The sequence below is a fragment of the Molothrus ater genome, chromosome 17 (assembly GCF_012460135.2).
Source record: "Molothrus ater isolate BHLD 08-10-18 breed brown headed cowbird chromosome 17, BPBGC_Mater_1.1, whole genome shotgun sequence".
Taxonomy (NCBI): Eukaryota; Metazoa; Chordata; class Aves; order Passeriformes; family Icteridae; genus Molothrus; species Molothrus ater.
This window is the reverse complement of record NC_050494.2, coordinates 1051926-1067964: the sequence shown is the minus strand read 5'-3', so window position 1 is coordinate 1067964 and position 16039 is coordinate 1051926. Positions and strand designations below refer to the sequence as shown.

Genomic DNA, 16039 nt, shown 5'->3' with positions numbered 1-16039 from the left:
GCACACAGCCTGCCCTCTTTTGTGCTCTGGAACAAGGAAAGCCGTGGCCCAGAAGGGGCTGGTTGAGGCTCAGGGGTAGCTGTGTCACCTGTGGGCCTGCTGGCAGATCTGTGACATCTGCAGTGTCATGGGAGCTCCTCTGGCTCCAGCTGTCTCCTGATCCCCAAACTGGAGCAGAGGAGCAGGCTGGAGCCACCTGGGCACCCCAGACCTCGGCAATGTGGGCTGCAAACCTGGGGATGGGGGCTCCAATGCTCAACCCATGTTCCCAGAGCATGCAGAGGCTGCTGGTGTCCCCAAATATATTTTAGGACAGGAAGAAACGGCCTCAAATTGTGCCAGGGAAGGTTTAGGTTGAATATTATGGAAAATTTCTTCATGGAAAGGGTGGTCAGGCAGTGGAGTAGTGTGCCCAGAGCAGTGGTGGAGTCACCATTCCTGGGTGTGGATGTGGCACCTGGGGACATGGGCTAATGGTGGGCTTGGAAGAATGGTTGGATTTGATGACCTTAGAGAGCTTTTCCAACCCTAGTGGTTTTCTGATTCTGTGACTCCATCCCCTCCCCAGATCACTCTCCTGGAGTGGGAAACTCAGATCTTTCTCAGCTGCAGAACCCTGGGCTTTGCTCAGCCTCCCACCTTTGGCCTCAGCTCTGCTCCAGCCTGAGCTGCAGACACTGAATGCCCACAGCTGCATTCCCCATCACCTGCCATAGAAGAGACTGAAACTGAGACTTCTGCCATCCTGGGCTGGCAGGACAGAGGCACTGAGGGAGCTGGGGAGCTGCACAGCTGCATGCAGCACTGCAGACCTGTCTGGGTGTGCTGCCTGCCTCAGTTTCCCCCTGGATGGTGAGGGGACAGCTGTTCCCAGCTGTTTGCAGGAGGCATTGCTGCCACACAGGCACTGGAGCAGGGGCTGAGCTGAACAGAGGAGATCACAGAGTGGTTTGGGTGGGGAAGGATCTTAAAACCATCCATGGGCACGGGCAGGGCACTTTCCACTGCCCAGGGTGCTCCAAGCCCTGTCCAACCCAGCCTTGGACAGGATCCAGGGGCAGCCACAGCTTCTCTGGGAGGTTGTGTAAGAGTGAGTGGGTGACTTTAGTACTCAAAGTCCTTGATAGAGGCCCATGACCACCCTGGGAAAGGCTCTTCTTTTCCTGTGTCCCCTCCCAGATGGGACAGGGCTGGTGTGGGAGCAGGGGGGAGCCCCAGCACTGCTCTGCTGCAGAGCCCCTGTCCCAGGCTGGGCACAGAGGGGCTGCCCTGGCTCTGCCTGGTGCCTGTGGCTGCTGGGGTGGGTGTGCTTTGGGGCAGGACATGGCAAGAATGGGATCAAGCTGCTAAAAAACGTCCTGTGAGAGAGAAAGGAGAGCCCACAGCTCCCTCAGAGGGGCCTCAGGCACCTGGAGCCTGTGTGCTGGCAGCCAGGGGCAGTCACCCTTCCTGGCTGGGTTTTACTTTGGAAACATCAGGGTTTGGGCTTTCATCCCTCTGTTTGGGGAGGATTTTGGAGGTTCAGCATTACCAGCCTGGGCAGAGGGCTGTCCTGCCACCCCTGCACATGTCACCTTCCCTTTCCCCACTGGGGTTCTGAGCTGCACCAGACCAGCAGCCTCATGGGGAAACACCAGCAGAGCAAATTCTTCTGTGGTTCTGGGGAGCAGTGAGGTGTCCCTGGGCAGGGGCAGCTGAGCAGAAACCCTCAAGGAGCTTTTCCCCTGGGGAACGTTGGGGCAAGAGGGAGGAATTATCCCAGAATCTGCTCTGTATGCTGGGGAACCAGAGCAAAGCACATCCCCTTCTGCCAAGTGTGTGTGTCTGAGTGAGGTGGGGCTCCAGGCCCAGCCCAAAATCCAGCCAGTGCCATGGCAGGTTTCTGCCAGGGTTTTCCATCTCCAGAAAAACCCCCCAAGGGGACTGAGACCCAAGGCTGTGTCTCTGCAGAGCTGGGCAGTGACTGGGAGGAGCCCCTGGTCTCCGGTTTTGGCCTTCCCATGCTGCTGAGTTTAAAAATTCAGCAGCTCTGATTTCAGGCACAGCAGGCAAATCTCTCCTGGAAACAATTGGACTGGACCAGTTGAACTCAGCTCCCAGGAAAGCAGCAGGACCTTGGCTGGGCTTTGGGGATCCCACTGTGCTGGGGATCCGTGGAACAGGCAGGCTGGAGAGGCCCAGGAGGTCCCAGGGCTGTGGGCAGGTCCCCAGGCAGCCCCAGCAGCACTGGAGGGGTTCCCTGGCTGGAGCTGCATCCCTTGGCACAGGGATTTGCCTGCAGCCAGGGTCCTTCCCAAGAGCTGGCTGGGGGAGCCTGGATGCAGGGCACGCCCTGGGGAGCACAGAGTGGATCCTGGCACGCAGGGAGCTCCAGGAGGGTTTAGGGATGGAGGCAAGGAAGCACAAATGCAGGATTCCAGAGAGGCCAATCCAGAGGGATCAGAGCCAGGCTGCCAATCCTGGGATGCCTGGCTTGTGTGAAAGGAAGGGGCTGCAGCAGCTGCCTCCTGATGCATTCCTGGGTAAACACGGGGGTGGAGAAGAAAGAGCTCAGCTAAAGGACACAAGAACTGGTGCAGTGTTTGGGGATGTTCAGGCTGGAAACCAATGGTTTGATTTTTCAGATCCTCTGGGGAGCTCACCTGCCAAACTGAGCAAGTCAAAATCCATTTTTTTTTAAAGTCCAAGTGCTTCCTCTCAATACTTCCCTCCAGGATGCCTCAGCAGCAGTGTTAGGGTTTCCTTCCATTTCAGCTAATTTCATGATACTTACAAAATTCCATCAAAGCTGGAATTGGAAACAGAATGTCTGTCTGTCTGTCTGTCTGTCTGTCTGTCTGTGAGGACAACAGGGCTCATCTTCTTCCTCCCATTCTCATTTTGTTTTACCATCTCTCATATTTCTGCCACAGTCCCTGCTCTGCCCTGCACCCCTCTCCTCCATGGCTGTGCCCCCTCCATCCCAGAGCACAGGAGGATTCCTGGCACGTCCCCTGCCTGCCCAGCCCTGCCAGGAGCAGCAGGAAGAGCAGAGCAACTCCTGTGACCTGCAGGTTTTGCCTGTCTGGCATCTCCTCCAGCCTCCCTTTGTGTTTATCAGGTGTCTAGAACAGAGCCCTGTCGATGTCTCTCCCTCCCGAGAGTGTTGGGAGGATTAAGGAGTTGATGTTTGCGTAGTGCTTTGAAGGGAAGAGCCAGGTGGGAGGGTGGTAGGAGCAGAACTGGATTCCTGCATCCCATCTCCTTCCTCCCCTCACTGAGGGTGGCAGCCCCTGTGCCCTCCCTGTGCCAGCTCACCTGGGGGGACAGGGCTGCTCCAGGTGCAGGCAGGGGAGGGGACAGCCTGAGAGGGAAATCACTGATGGGAAAGAGAATCATGGAAAGTTTGGATTGAAAGGGACTTGAAGCTCATCTCATTCCACCCCTGCCATGGCAGGGACACCTCCCACTGTCCCAGGCTGCTCCAAGCCCCATCCAGCCTGGCCAGGGATCCAGGGCAGCCACAGCTGCTCTGGGCACCCTGTGCCAGGGCCTACCCACCCTCACAGGGAAGAAATTTTTCCCTATCCCCTATTTGATCTGTCCCTGCCCTCTGGCAGTAGGAAGCCATTCCTTTTGTCCTGTCCCTCCAGGCTCTTGTCCAAAGTCCTTCTTCAGCTCTCCTGGAGCCCCTTTAGGCCCTGGAAGGGGCTCAGGGGTCCCCCTGGATCCTCTGCCCTCCAGGCTGAACACCCCCAGCTCTCCCAGCCTTTCCTCATGAGTGAGGTTCCATCCCTCTAATCTAATATTTCACCCACAGGACTTTCTTTTCTTCTTTATTCCAATCTATTCAAAAGGAAAACAAACTCCAGTTGTGTCACCAACTTCCTTCCAGTTGTGTGTGCCAGCTGCCCCCAAAGCAGCTGGTTCTGGGGAGATCCAGCAGCTCTCCCCATGCTGGAGCAGAGCTTTCCTGTCTGAGCAGGGCAGGATCAGCCTGTTGGACAGCAGGGCTGGAATTTCCAGCTGGAGAATTCCCAGCAGCCATGGCCAGCCCTGGCTCCATGTCACTGTACATAGGCAGGGGCTGGGGCTGGGCTGGGCAGTACGTGTCGGAGCTGGTGACGCTAATTAAGAGGTAACGAGCCTGATGGAGATTTATTTGCAGGCTGTGTACTTGGAACTGATTATGCACAACTGGGAAATGGAAAATTGACCTCCTGCTCATTCCTGTCTTCTTCACAGCAACAGTTAATTATTGTGGTGGGCAACACTGCCCTGGACAGGCCTGGCAGGGAGCAGCTCTCCAGGCCAGCCCTGGAACCTGGGCCTCACCTCCTTCCCTCCATCCCACACCCTGATCCAGGCAATCTTCCCCTTCCTGGTCCCTTCCCCAGTCCCAGCCTGTGCAGCCTCAGGGAGAGGGAGGCTGATCATGGGTGTGGAGATGTTTAAGCCTGGAAAAGGAGGGCTGTGCCCAGCCTGGCAGGCAGGCTGGGCAGCTCTGGGCTCAGCTCTGGGCACTGGGTGTGCAGTGCTGCCTCCCTGGGATCTCCTTCCCCAGCTGGACCACGGGGGCAGGTCCTGGCAGGGTTCAGCAGGCTGGAGCTCTCTTCCTGTCTCCAGGCTGACCTGCCCCATCCTATGCCTCAGTTTCCCCTCTATCAGTGAGGGTGATATTTTGAGTGGGGGTGATAATTTGAGTGAGGCTGGTGGGTTTTGCATTTGCCAGAGTTCATTCCTCTGCCGCAGCACTCTCTCCAGAACCAGTGGCTGCAGTGGGTACAGGGTGCTCTGGTTTTCCACATCTGTGCAATGTGAGCCATTCCTTGTCATGTTTTCCTCCATCAGCCTCGCTCCCCATCTCCCTGCCTTGTGCAGCAGCCTGGAGCCACTGGCTGCCTGCATGGAGCAAACTGGGCTGTGCTGGGAACTGCCCTGGGCTGGGGGCTCTCTGCACCCCACACTGCTCTCTGCAAGGATGCCAGAGGGGTCCAGGCCCTGGGGATCCAGCAGCTGCCTGGACAGGCAGGGAAGGGCTCTCCAGCCTGGCTGGCAGTGCCTGGGGGCTTCATCTGTGCCCAGCCTCAGCCACAGCAGACCAGGAGGAGAACGGGCAGCACTGGGGGGCAGCTTTAACCCTTGAGTTCCAGGTGACTGCAAACACAGCCCCACACAGCCCTCAGGTAGTGCCAGAGCCCAGCACAGCAGGCACCCCTAATGCTTTTATAATCTGCTTTCTTGTCCGTGACTGTTCTCCCAGGAAAGGAGGGGGAGGCATGATTAATTTTCATTAGCCTGGTAAATAATAAGCTTGTTTCCGCTAGTCTTGCCCTGTAATTAGGGCTCTGGTGCCAGGGCCCTGAGAAGGAAGCTGGGATTTGCTGGTGACTCATGGGAAGCTGGGCCAGTCTGGACATCCTGCCCTGGGCAGGAAAAGGGAAGAGGCTGGGGCCCCTCGGAGAGACAGAGCTTCCAGAGGGCAAAGGAGTGAGGGACAGGGTCCTCTGAAGGTAGAGGGAAAAGACCACCTTGGGAGAGGGATAAACCCAGCCAGGGAGAGGGAAAAACCCAGCCAGGGAGAGGGAAAAACCCAGCCAGGGAGAAGAGAAAACCCACCTAAGGAGAGGGAAAAACCCACTCAGGGAGAGGGAAAAACCCAGCCAGGGAGAGGGAAAAGTCCACCCAAGGAGAGGGAAAAGCCTATCCAGGGAGAGGGAAAACCCATCCAAAAGGAGGCTATTATTCAAGGGAAAATGGAAGCAAATCTTTTGGCCCAAGAGCTGGATCTTGACATGGATGTAGGATGAGCTCAGGAGGAGTTCAGTGATGCGGAGTTGAGGAGGGGAAGGAGCACTGGGGTGTTGGCTCTGAATGTGGGGCTGGGTGACCCACAGGCAGCAGTGCCCAGCTGTGCAGAGCAGCAGGGAAACACCTGCACCATGAACAAACCTCTGCAGGTGAGGGCACCTCTGTGTCTGTCAGAGGGGCTGGAGCTGGGAAACAGAGCCTGGCCCACAGGGAGCAGCTGCTGTGGGGACTCTGTTCCCCACCAGGGGACAAAGCATCCCAAGGGACCAAGCTGGGATCCTCTTCCACAGGCAGAATTCCCCTGGGGAACTTGCTGCCCTGAGATACCAGAGTCACAGAGCTAAGGGAGTTTCAAAGGAGAAATGGCAAAGGCCAAAAGGGGTGTGGATGAGGAGGACGGCCCTGCCTGCAGGAGGGGCTCTGGAAAAAGCAACGTCCAGGATGCCACCAGCACGGGGCACCTCCAGGAATGGCTCCATCCCGGCAACAAGGGGCTTCCCAAGGACGAGCAGGACCTGTGCCATGCTCTGCACGTGAGCCCAGACCCAGAGCCTGCACAGGAGGAAGCTCCTGCCAAAGAATGAGCGCACAGCCCCATCAGGGAGCAGTGTTTTCCCAACCCAGCAGATGCAGCGAAAACCCTCATTGAAAGAGCTGTTTGCTAAGGAAAAAACAACTGGCACGCTAATTAAAAGCGACTGATTAAAGGACTGAAAGGGAATTACTCATCGTAATCGTTAAAGGCAGCACCTGCAGAGCTCTCCCTGCTCTCAGAACACGAGCATCCTCCACACTGCCGAGGGGACACGGCAGGGACACGGCAGGGACACGGCAGGGACACGGCAGCTCCGCGGTGACAGAGCTGGGGCAGCCCCAATGGGCACGGCACGTCCCCCCCTCCGGCAGCCACCAGTGCTGCCCTGTGGCCACCAGCCCGACCCTGTGGCCACCAGCCCCGCGCCTCCCGCGCACTGCCGTGAATTGGTGGCCGGCAGGCGGTGACATCGCTGTGACAGCAGCCAGAGCAGAGAGCCCAGCCCCAGAGCCCAGCCCCAGAGCCCAGCCCAGCCCGGGGCCGGCCCTGCCCTGCCTCTCCTCGCTCCATCCCTTGTGCCCAAGGTGCTGCTGTGGCCACCTCAGCGCGGGGCTAGGGCCAGCACAGAGCAGGGACCTGCTCCAGGCCAGGCCGGGTGTTTGCAGCTTCTCCCAGGAGTCACACCAGGAGCTTCTTTGTCCCTTCCCTGCCAGAGGCAGAGCAAGAGCAAAGCTGAGGCTTCTCAGCAGGACTGCACGAGCTTTCTGGCACCTGTGTGGTGTGTCTGACCCGGTTTAGGGGGTTTTTGCTGAATTTGGTGTGGCCATGTCAGGTTGTGCCCAGCCTCAATGAGAGATGCTGCCCTTTGTCCCTGGTCAGCAGACAGGCAGTGTCAGGGACAGGGAGCAGGACAGATCCTTCCTGCACAGGAGAGCAGGGCAGCTCCCAGCAGGGCCAGGATGTGGGACATGGGCTGGGCTCTGTCCCCTGACCCCAGGCATGAGCAGGACCCAGGGTTCCCCGGTGGGGACAGGCTGGGGACAGGCTGGGTGCCACAGGAGGTGGCTCTGAGGCAGCACCTCTGGCCTTCTCCTCCCTCTGCAGCCCCATTGCAGCCTGGGCTGGCTGTCCCAGCCCGCTGTGCCCTGGCTGTGCTGCTCAGCCCAGGGCTGCACAAGGAGCCAGCAGCACCAGGGACAGTCCCTGGCTGGGTGTAGGGGCAGCTGTAGCACTGGAAATAAGCCTTCCTCTGGCTTTGGGGCAGTGTGCCTCCATTCTTTTCCACAGTCACTCAGACTGGATATTAGGGGAAATTTCTTAACAGCGAGGGTGCTGAGGCACTGGCACAGCTGCCCAGGGCACTGGTGAAGCCGCCATCCCTGGAAGTGTTAAAAAAAGGTGGGGATGTGGCACCTGGGGACATGGGTTAGTGGTGGACCTGGCAGTGCTGGGTTAAGGGTTGCACTTGGGGATCTCAGAGGGCTTTTCTGGTTTTACTGACTCCCTGATTCTGTGACCGTCCTCCCAGACACCCAGCTGCCATAAACTGACTCCCTGTTCCAGTAGGGCACTGTGGGTGCCACACAGGCCCTGCTCCTCTGCCTTCCCTGGCTGAGGCAGGGTCTCACCTTAGCCAGGATTCTGTGCAGATGTGTCCAGCTGTTGAGCCACCGTGTCCTGCACATCCCTGGTGGGCTCACCCTGGGATGCAGGCTCAGCACTGGTCTCTCCCATAGCAAGGGAACCTGTTTCCCCTGCAGATCACAGAGCTGCTGGCAGAGCAGCTGCCAGCCTGGGGAGGGCCCTGTGCATTCTTGCACCTTCTTCTCCTCTGCTGGAGCAGATCTGAGAGCTTTGCAGGTGGGTATGATTCAAACTGCTGACCTTGCCTGCCATGACATCTGATGCCCCTTTGCGCCCTCATTCCTCCCTCAAGTTGTTGATTTTAGCATTTGCTGGTTTTAACACTCCAATTATGTGACGCTCCCAGCCAGGTTTCAGGAGCACAACTAGGTCAGATCCTTGTCCATATGTGAGCAGAGTGTTTTATCAGGCTCCCTGGCATTGGTGGGAAGGCACTTAGGGAATTTCTTCTCTCCAAGTCCCTCGTCTGGACCAATTTTATTCTCCACATCATGATGTCACACAGGTGAGGGCTCCCAGTCCCTCCTGTTTGTTCTTCTCCCTCACTATTTCCTGTCCTGTGGTCTGTCCCACACCCCCATGCCCTCAGGAAGCCTCTCCCAGGTCCCTGCAGTCCCCAGCCTCAGGTGTGCCCTGCCTCTCCTGGGAGCTCCTGTCCCTGGGCTGTGGCCCCAGTGCAGAATCCCTGCTCACAATTCCAGGCTGCCCAGCTTTACAGACATGCCCTGATGGGCCCTGGGGAGGGGATGTGCCACCCCCCTGGGGTCCCTCAGCAGGAGCATTGTCCTCCCTGCTGGGGGCACAGGTCTCTCACTGCCTGGAGGGAGAGGCTCAGCTCCGCTCCTTCCAGCTCCTTCCCCCATTCCTGCCCTGGGATCTCAGGGCTGTTTGCTGCTGTTCCCATGCCAAGGACAGGTAACCCCTGCCCTCAGTGCCCTCCCCTGCCCTCCAGGGCTGCTGGCCTGGCCGTGCTCCCTTCTCACAGAATCCTCAACTTGGAAGGGACTTTCAAGATCACCAAGTCCAGCCATCAAGATCACCAGTCCCACCATAGCCACCCCTAAACCACATCTCTGTGTGCCACATCCCAGTGGCTCCTGAACACTTCCACACCTCCTCCCTGGGCAGCTCATTCCTGTGCCTGGCCGCTCTTTCAGTGAAACTGTTTTGTCTAATACCTAATCTGAACCAGTTGAGTAGAGCAGAGCTTATCTCGGTGTTTATTTAGTAAATTGGTGCCAGCAAATTTAATATAAGACCTCAGCAGAAGGGAGGGTGATGTTTCTTTCAAATCAAACAGACTTCAGGCACTCAAAGTCACTCTTCTTCCTTTAGGAGGTGTCTCCAAGGTCTGGTAGTCCCCCCTGTGTATAAAGGAGTGCTACTGTCAGGTCCCCACTCTGTCCCCAAGGACACTGAGAGGAATCACTGTTGACATTGATGTGGGGTTTGACCTGTAGGAGTTGTCAGGGTGGATCTTTTGCCTCAGCTTCTCGCTGACTTCAACTTCCATCTTCAGCAGGATCAGTGTGTGTTGTCCTTGTGCTCAGGACACCCTCCTGTCAGGAGAGCAGGGACAGGAGCAGGAACAGCCCGTTCCATGTGCTGTAACCTCATTTCCCTGCTGCCCTGCCCCAACAGGACCCTGCTGACGAGGCATCTGCGTGGGAACCTTCTGGGCTTGGGGAGGGGAGCACCTTCCTCAGAGCTCAGCAGGACTTCCCACCCTTCCCACCTTTGCTCCATTGTTCCCTCTGGTGTTTTCGCACACATATTTTTCCTTCCATGCCTCCTCAGAAGGATCTTAATCCTGCCTACAAATCTCCTGCCTTATGCTCAGCCATACCTCACCTGTGCTCTCCCCTCTCTCCAAGCAGCCTCTTGTCCTTCCCTGGAGGTGCTGCCCCCAGCTCAGCCCCAAACATCCTCCCTGGTGATTCTTTCTGGGATGCCCAAAGGAGCTCAATGCATTTGTTTTACCCAGAGAAGTGGTGCAGAGATTACAAGAGCCCATGTATATTTATTTTCATTAGTTCTCTTGCTGGATTTGCACACAATGCTGTTGTGGCCACTTTCAGAAAGGTTGGCAATGTCTGTCCCTGATCTTACAGTCTGTAAATCCAAGTGTTAGAGGGGGTTCAGTCTGGGGACAGCAGCAGGAGGGGTGGCAGCAGGAGGAAGGGGCCCTTGTTCAGCCCCTTGCCATTGCTGGGCACCTGCCTGTGGGGCTGTGCCCTGCTCCTCACCCTTTCCTCCCTGCCCCTGTGCCAGGCCTGCTCATCCCCCAGCCCTGCAGCTTCCCTGCTGTGCTCATGGGATCCCACAGGGACTCTCAGCCTTTTCACAGAGCTCTGGGTCCAGCTCTGGGCTGGCTGCCAGGTCACTGTGCCTGTTCCCTGGCATGGAGGCTTCATCTCCTCTCAGGTTTACCAAAAGCAGCTGTGGGTGGTTTGCTGAGGCTCTTCCAAATCTGGAGGAGAACAGGAAGGAGCAGGAGGTGACAGCCCAGCCTGGGAGGGTCCTCTCTTTCACAGGGACCATCCCAAGATGCTGCTGTTTGAGCTGTAACATTCCACAGGATTTCCCTAGAATTAGATCCCAGCACCACCTGCACCTGCCCAGCTCTGCTGGCCTTGCTGTGCCCTGGCTGTGACCACACCAGTGTGGCCCTGGAGTGGCAGAAGGGGAAGGACCACCCTGCCCTCCTCATCTGCTCACTGGGCTGAAACCCCATTGCCTTCCTCAGGAGGCCCCAGCAGACACTGATGCTTCATATTTCATCACCAACCTGCAGCCACCTCTGAGGTGGGACCAGGAGCACCAGATCCATCCCTTCAAGGCCTTCTCCAGCCACACAGAACCACCCAGGCTGCAGCAGGGCAGGCTGTGGCCTCCTCCCTTAGACCAATAATCACCAGCTGATTCTCCAGTGAGGCTTGGCTGCAGAGCATCTGAGACCTCATTCACCAAAATTGTCTTGAAGGGGCACCAGTTCATCAGCAAGGCACCCCTGAGCAGAGCAGGGTCCTGGATGGACCCTTGACTGCTTCCTCTGGCATCCTGTGCCCTCATTGCCTGGAAAAGCAGGGCCCCAGCTGGGCCCCTGCTCCCCCTCCCCTTCCCTGGGCTTCCAGCCCCTCTCCTGTCCTTCCACACAGCAGCTTCCATCCCACCCCTCACACCCAGCTGAGAGCACCCTGCTGTGAGCACAGCAGGGACAGGGGGACAGTGGAGGCAGGGACAGGGGGACAGTGGAGGCAGGGACAGGGGGACAATGGAAGCAGGGACAGGGGGACAATGGAGGCAGGGACAGAGGGACAGTGGAGGAAGGGACAGGGGGGACAATGGAGGCAGGGACAGAGGGACAGTGGAGGAAGGGACAGGGGGACAGTGGAGGCAGGGACAGAGGGACAGTGGAGGCAGGGACAGGGGGATAATGGAGGCAGGGACAGGGGGACAGTGGAGGCAGGGACAGGGGGACAATGGACGTGTCTGGGTGGAGGGAGGAGGAAAGGGGCACTGGAGGTGTCTGGCTGGTTGGTAACATCAGGTGGTTGGGCTGCTGACACAATTGCTCATTTGCATTTTCTTGGGCGTTGATGCTGATATTAATTAAAAGCAATTATGGTGCCATTTTCTCTGTGCAAGAACAGCATGCAAAGGGAAAAACAGTGTTCCACACCAAAATGCTTCTTGCTCCAGAGCTTCAATGACCTTGTTTAGTTGGAGGAACCTGCTGGGTGAGGGGAGGCCTGGCACCCAGGCCCTGCTTCTCCCACCTGTTGGATGTGCCAGGGGGTGCCAGGATTGGCTGTTCCTGGGGGCCTGAGGCACCCTGAGAGTGCTGGTGACACACACAGACGTGATGGGGGGTGCCAGCTCTGGACAGGCACTTCCATCCCAATGGCCACCACTGCTGCTACAGGATGCTGGGTGCTGGTGCTGGTGCCTGTGCAGCCAGGAGGGTGCTGGGGTGTCCCTAGAAGGCGCTGCTGGCTCCATGGTGGCCATCAGTGGCTCTGGTGCTGCTGCCCTCCATCCCAGCACTGGTGGCACTAGAGCAGGGCACTGTCACACAGTGGGTCACAGAGACAGCTGGGTGCTGACACTGGGGGCAGCACTGGCCATGGATCCTGGCTGTGCTGGTGGCTCTGCTGTCTGCACCATGGGCTCAGACTCAGCACAGCTGCCAGTGCTGGAATTCCCTTTGCCGTGGAGAAGCTGTGAGAGGGCCAGGCAGTGCCAGTGCAGTGACTGTGCAGTGCAGCCCGTGGCACCTGGCCCTGCCACAGCTCATCCTGGCACACACAGTGTGCTGACAGCCACCTCAGGGACACCCCTGAGCCCAGGAATGTCTGCCTTTGGGCTGGGGAGGTGTCCCTTGGGCCACAGCAGAGGCCTCCTGGGCTGGGTGAAGCCACTTGTGCCTCACTCTGTCTCAGCCTCGGCCTCTGACCTCACAGCCCAGCAGCAGCAAGAAAGTCAGGGGAGAGAGGGGGGTGTTGGTGTAGGAGGCAGGGGAGCTTTGGGGACAGATGCAAATGCCCTGCTCGGCTGTCCCAGCACACATCCCTTTGCTTTAGCATTTCCCTCTGCAGTGCTGGGCCACAGTGGGGAGGTGATGAGGGTTTGTACCCACTTTAGGAGGCCAGTCTGCTGATCTGCCCAGGCTTCCCATTCTTCTGTCTGTTGGGATATCCCCTCTGAGGGCCTTGGAGTGAGCACAGTCCTCTGTTCTCTGCCTGCACTGTGCCTCTCCATCTCCCCAGGCTTTGCTTCCTTGGCACAGGTTCCAGGAGGCTGCTGGGCCTGTCTGAGGAGAGCACGGTGCCCCAGCCAGGCACCCGGGCTGGGTGTGCCCCAGGCAGGAGAAGCCCCTCTGGCTGGGTGTGGCAGGGGCACAGTAGGGCCTCAGAAGCACTGCAGTGCCCATCTCTCCATTCTGGGGACAAAGAGCTGCTGCCTCATCTCTGGGTTTGCTCCTCTTCTGCATCACCGGGGGGGGGGAGTCAAGCCCAGCACCTGGATCTGGCTTTCCTAGAAAAATTGCTGAGATTTGTGTCCTTGTCCCAGCCTTCCATCCGAGCCAAGAAACTGGGGTTCACCTATTTTCACCCCTCTTTGAGCTTTCACAGACCTTCTCAAACCTAGATGGCCTCCTCCATTCAAGTGGGAATGAAAAAGCTGTCCTAGGAAGGCTAACTCCTGTTTTGGTTCCCATGCCATTTCCAACCCCTCCTTCCCTGCAGCAGGAGCTGCCCAATTTGCCCCAGCAGCTCCCAGTGCAGGGCAGACAGGCTGTGGGTGCTCATCAAGGCAAACCCCAACACCACTGAGTGGATAACTCAGGCTGTGTTCTCTGTGGGGCAGTGGGGTTTTGGGGACACAAGAAACATGGGGGGGTTTCCCAGACTTATTTAGCTGGTTTTTCACAGAGGGAGCATTTTTGCCATGGTTTGCAGCGTGGTTGGGTGGCAGGGAAGGAGGAAGCAGCAGGCTTTAGCTGCAGCACAGTAGCACCTAGTGACCAGATGGGAGAGGCTGAGTGGGAGCTGCCGTGAGCAGCTGGAGGTGACAGTCAGAACAGGTTCTGCTGTGCTGGGACACAGCAAGGGGAGCACCAGAGGTGCCATCTGCCACCCCAGGCAGGGGGATTGTCCCCAGGATTGTCCCTCCTGCCTCCCTGGGCTCGGCTCAAAGGGGACAGCCCAGAGGCTGAGGCACAGAGGGTGACAGGATCCCCCTGCCCAGCTCAGTGGCTCCTGGCATCGCCACGGACTGCAGGGGCTGAGTCCATGATAAACAAACAAGGGAAGGGAAGACAAAGAGCACTTTCCCACAAAGGGGCTCTGCCCAGGCCTGAGCCCCCAGCAAGGAGCATTTTGGATGTTCTCCTCCCTACCTGGCTGATCTCCAGCTCAGCCTCTCAGTCCATGTGACACCAGAGTGACACAGGACTCACTCCCACATCTTTCCCCATCCTGTGGGCACTGCCTCTGCCTCCCCCTCTGCCATTTGCCCTTTGCTGGACACAGCCTGGGTATCAGGCAGAGCAGTCGAGTGTTTGCAGCATTGGGCGGTGGGATGTTTGTCAGGGAGTTGAACTCTGATCACAGGGATCACAGACACCTCTCTGATCCCTGGGAGGACACGGCCCCTTTTCGCTCTGCCCTGCAGGTCTTCATGAGGGACAGCCCTGGAGCCCAGAGGGACACACGGTGCTCAGGATGCTGAGTCTGGCCTAGTGCTGAGCCCAGCGAGCTGAGAGGTACGGGATGGCCCCGGGGTGGCTTTGGGATGGCTTTGGGGTGGACCCGGGGTGGCTTTGGGATGGCCCCGGGGTGGCTTTGGGATGGCCCTGGGATGGCTTTGGGATGGCCCCGGGATGGCTTTGGGATGGCCCTGAGGTGGCTTTGGGATGGCCCCGGGGTGGCTTTGGGATGGCCCTGGGATGGCTTTGGGATGGCTCTAGGGTGGCTTTGGGATGGCCCTGGGGTGGCTTTGGGATGGCCCCAGAGTGGCTCTGGGATGGCCCCGGGGTGGCTTTGGGATGGCCCTGGGATGGCTTTGGGATGGTCCTGGGGTGGCTTTGGGATGGCCCTGGGGTGGCTTTGGGATGGCCCTGGGGTGGCTTTGGGGTGGACCCGGGATGGCTTTGGGATGGCCCTGAGGTGGCTTTGGGATGGCCCTGGGGTGGCTTTGGGATGGCCCCAGGGTGGCTTTGGGATGGCCCCAGGGTGGCTTTGGGATGGCCCTGGGTGGCTTTGGCACTCCCAAGGGGCCCGGGGGGCACAGCCCCGGCTCTGTGCGTGTGCCCAAGGGGCAGTGGAGCTCCTGCGGGAGCAGCCTGGGGAAGGGAAGCTGGAGGGTGATTCAATGACAACCCTCCCTCCGTCTCCTGGAGAATCCTGCGCCACGCCCCACAAAATAAAGTTATGAAATCTGCTGCCCATTGCCATGGTAACGTCACGCCTCCGCCTGACCCACTTTGAGACAAAGGAAATGTTCCGAGCTCCGAGCTCTGCACACGGGCCCAGCCCGGCTCCGAAGGGAGGGCACAGGGAGCTGCTGCCTCTTCCTCCTGCTCCTCTTCATCCCAGGACCCTCAGGCTACAGGAGCTGCTTTGTTTGAGGCCCTGAGCAAAGCCAGTGCCAAAAGCATCTCCAGGCTGCATCCCAAATGCAGGCAGGGCCCTGCCTGCCTTCGTGTGGAGATTTAGGGAGCGGGAACCTCTGCCCTGGAGCACAGGAAGGTCCTTGCTCAGCTGGTGGTGCAGCAGTGACAGACACGGCCTTTCAGAGCATCCTGTAACAACTCTGCCACCCACATTAAGGGCAACGACACAGAGAATCATGGAATGAGCTGAGTTGGAAGGGGCCCACAAGGATCATCGATCCTACTCTGACCCTGCACAGCCACCCCAACAGTCCCAGCCTGTGCCTGGCAGCACTGTCCAAACACTCCTTGGGGAGCAGCCTCAGGGCCGTGCCCATTCCCTGGGGAGCCTGGGCAGTGCCAGCACCCTCTGGATGAGGAACCTTTCCCTGGTATCCAGCCTGAGCCTGCCCTGGCCCAGCTCCAGCCATTCCCTGTCCTGTCACTGGTCACACAGAGCAGAGCTCAGCACCTTCCCCCCGTGAAGACTCCAATGAAGTTTGACCTCAGTCTCCTCCTCTCCAGGCTGAAGTTCCTCCTCCTCAAAGACTCCAATGGAGTTTGACCTCAGTCTCCTCTCTCCAGGCTGAAGTTCCTCCTCCTCAGTGTGGTCTTTGTGCCCTGGGAGGGGCACTGGGGCCGTGGCCCTGGGGCTGCTGATGGCTCTGGCAGCACAGAGAGGCAGGAGGGCTCAGATGGGGTCAGGGCAGGCTGGCAGCACAGGAGGCCAAGCAGAGTCTCTGGCTTGCCTGGGTCCCAAGTTCTCAGTGCAAGGCTGGACACGTCCACCCCTGGGAGCAGGACAGAGGCAGCTCAAGGGCAGCCATGGTCAGGGCTTTGCATTGAGGGCTTTGCATCCCACACTCGCTCCCTGGAGGCCGTGCAGACACCCCCTCACCCCCTCCAGACCCCTT

General features: G+C 58.6%; 1 protein-coding gene across 8 annotated transcripts in view; it reads left to right on the top strand.

Moving 5' to 3' along the window:
* Positions 1 to 16039, top strand: part of DLGAP4 (DLG associated protein 4) — a 153836-nt gene that overhangs the window by 69860 nt on the left and 67937 nt on the right. For all 8 annotated transcript variants that reach the window (XM_036395941.2, XM_054516665.1, XM_054516664.1 and 5 more), the window contains exon 3: positions 14147 to 14237. The gene's annotated coding sequence lies outside the window, so the exon portion shown is untranslated. The remainder of the gene's footprint in view (positions 1 to 14146; positions 14238 to 16039) is intronic.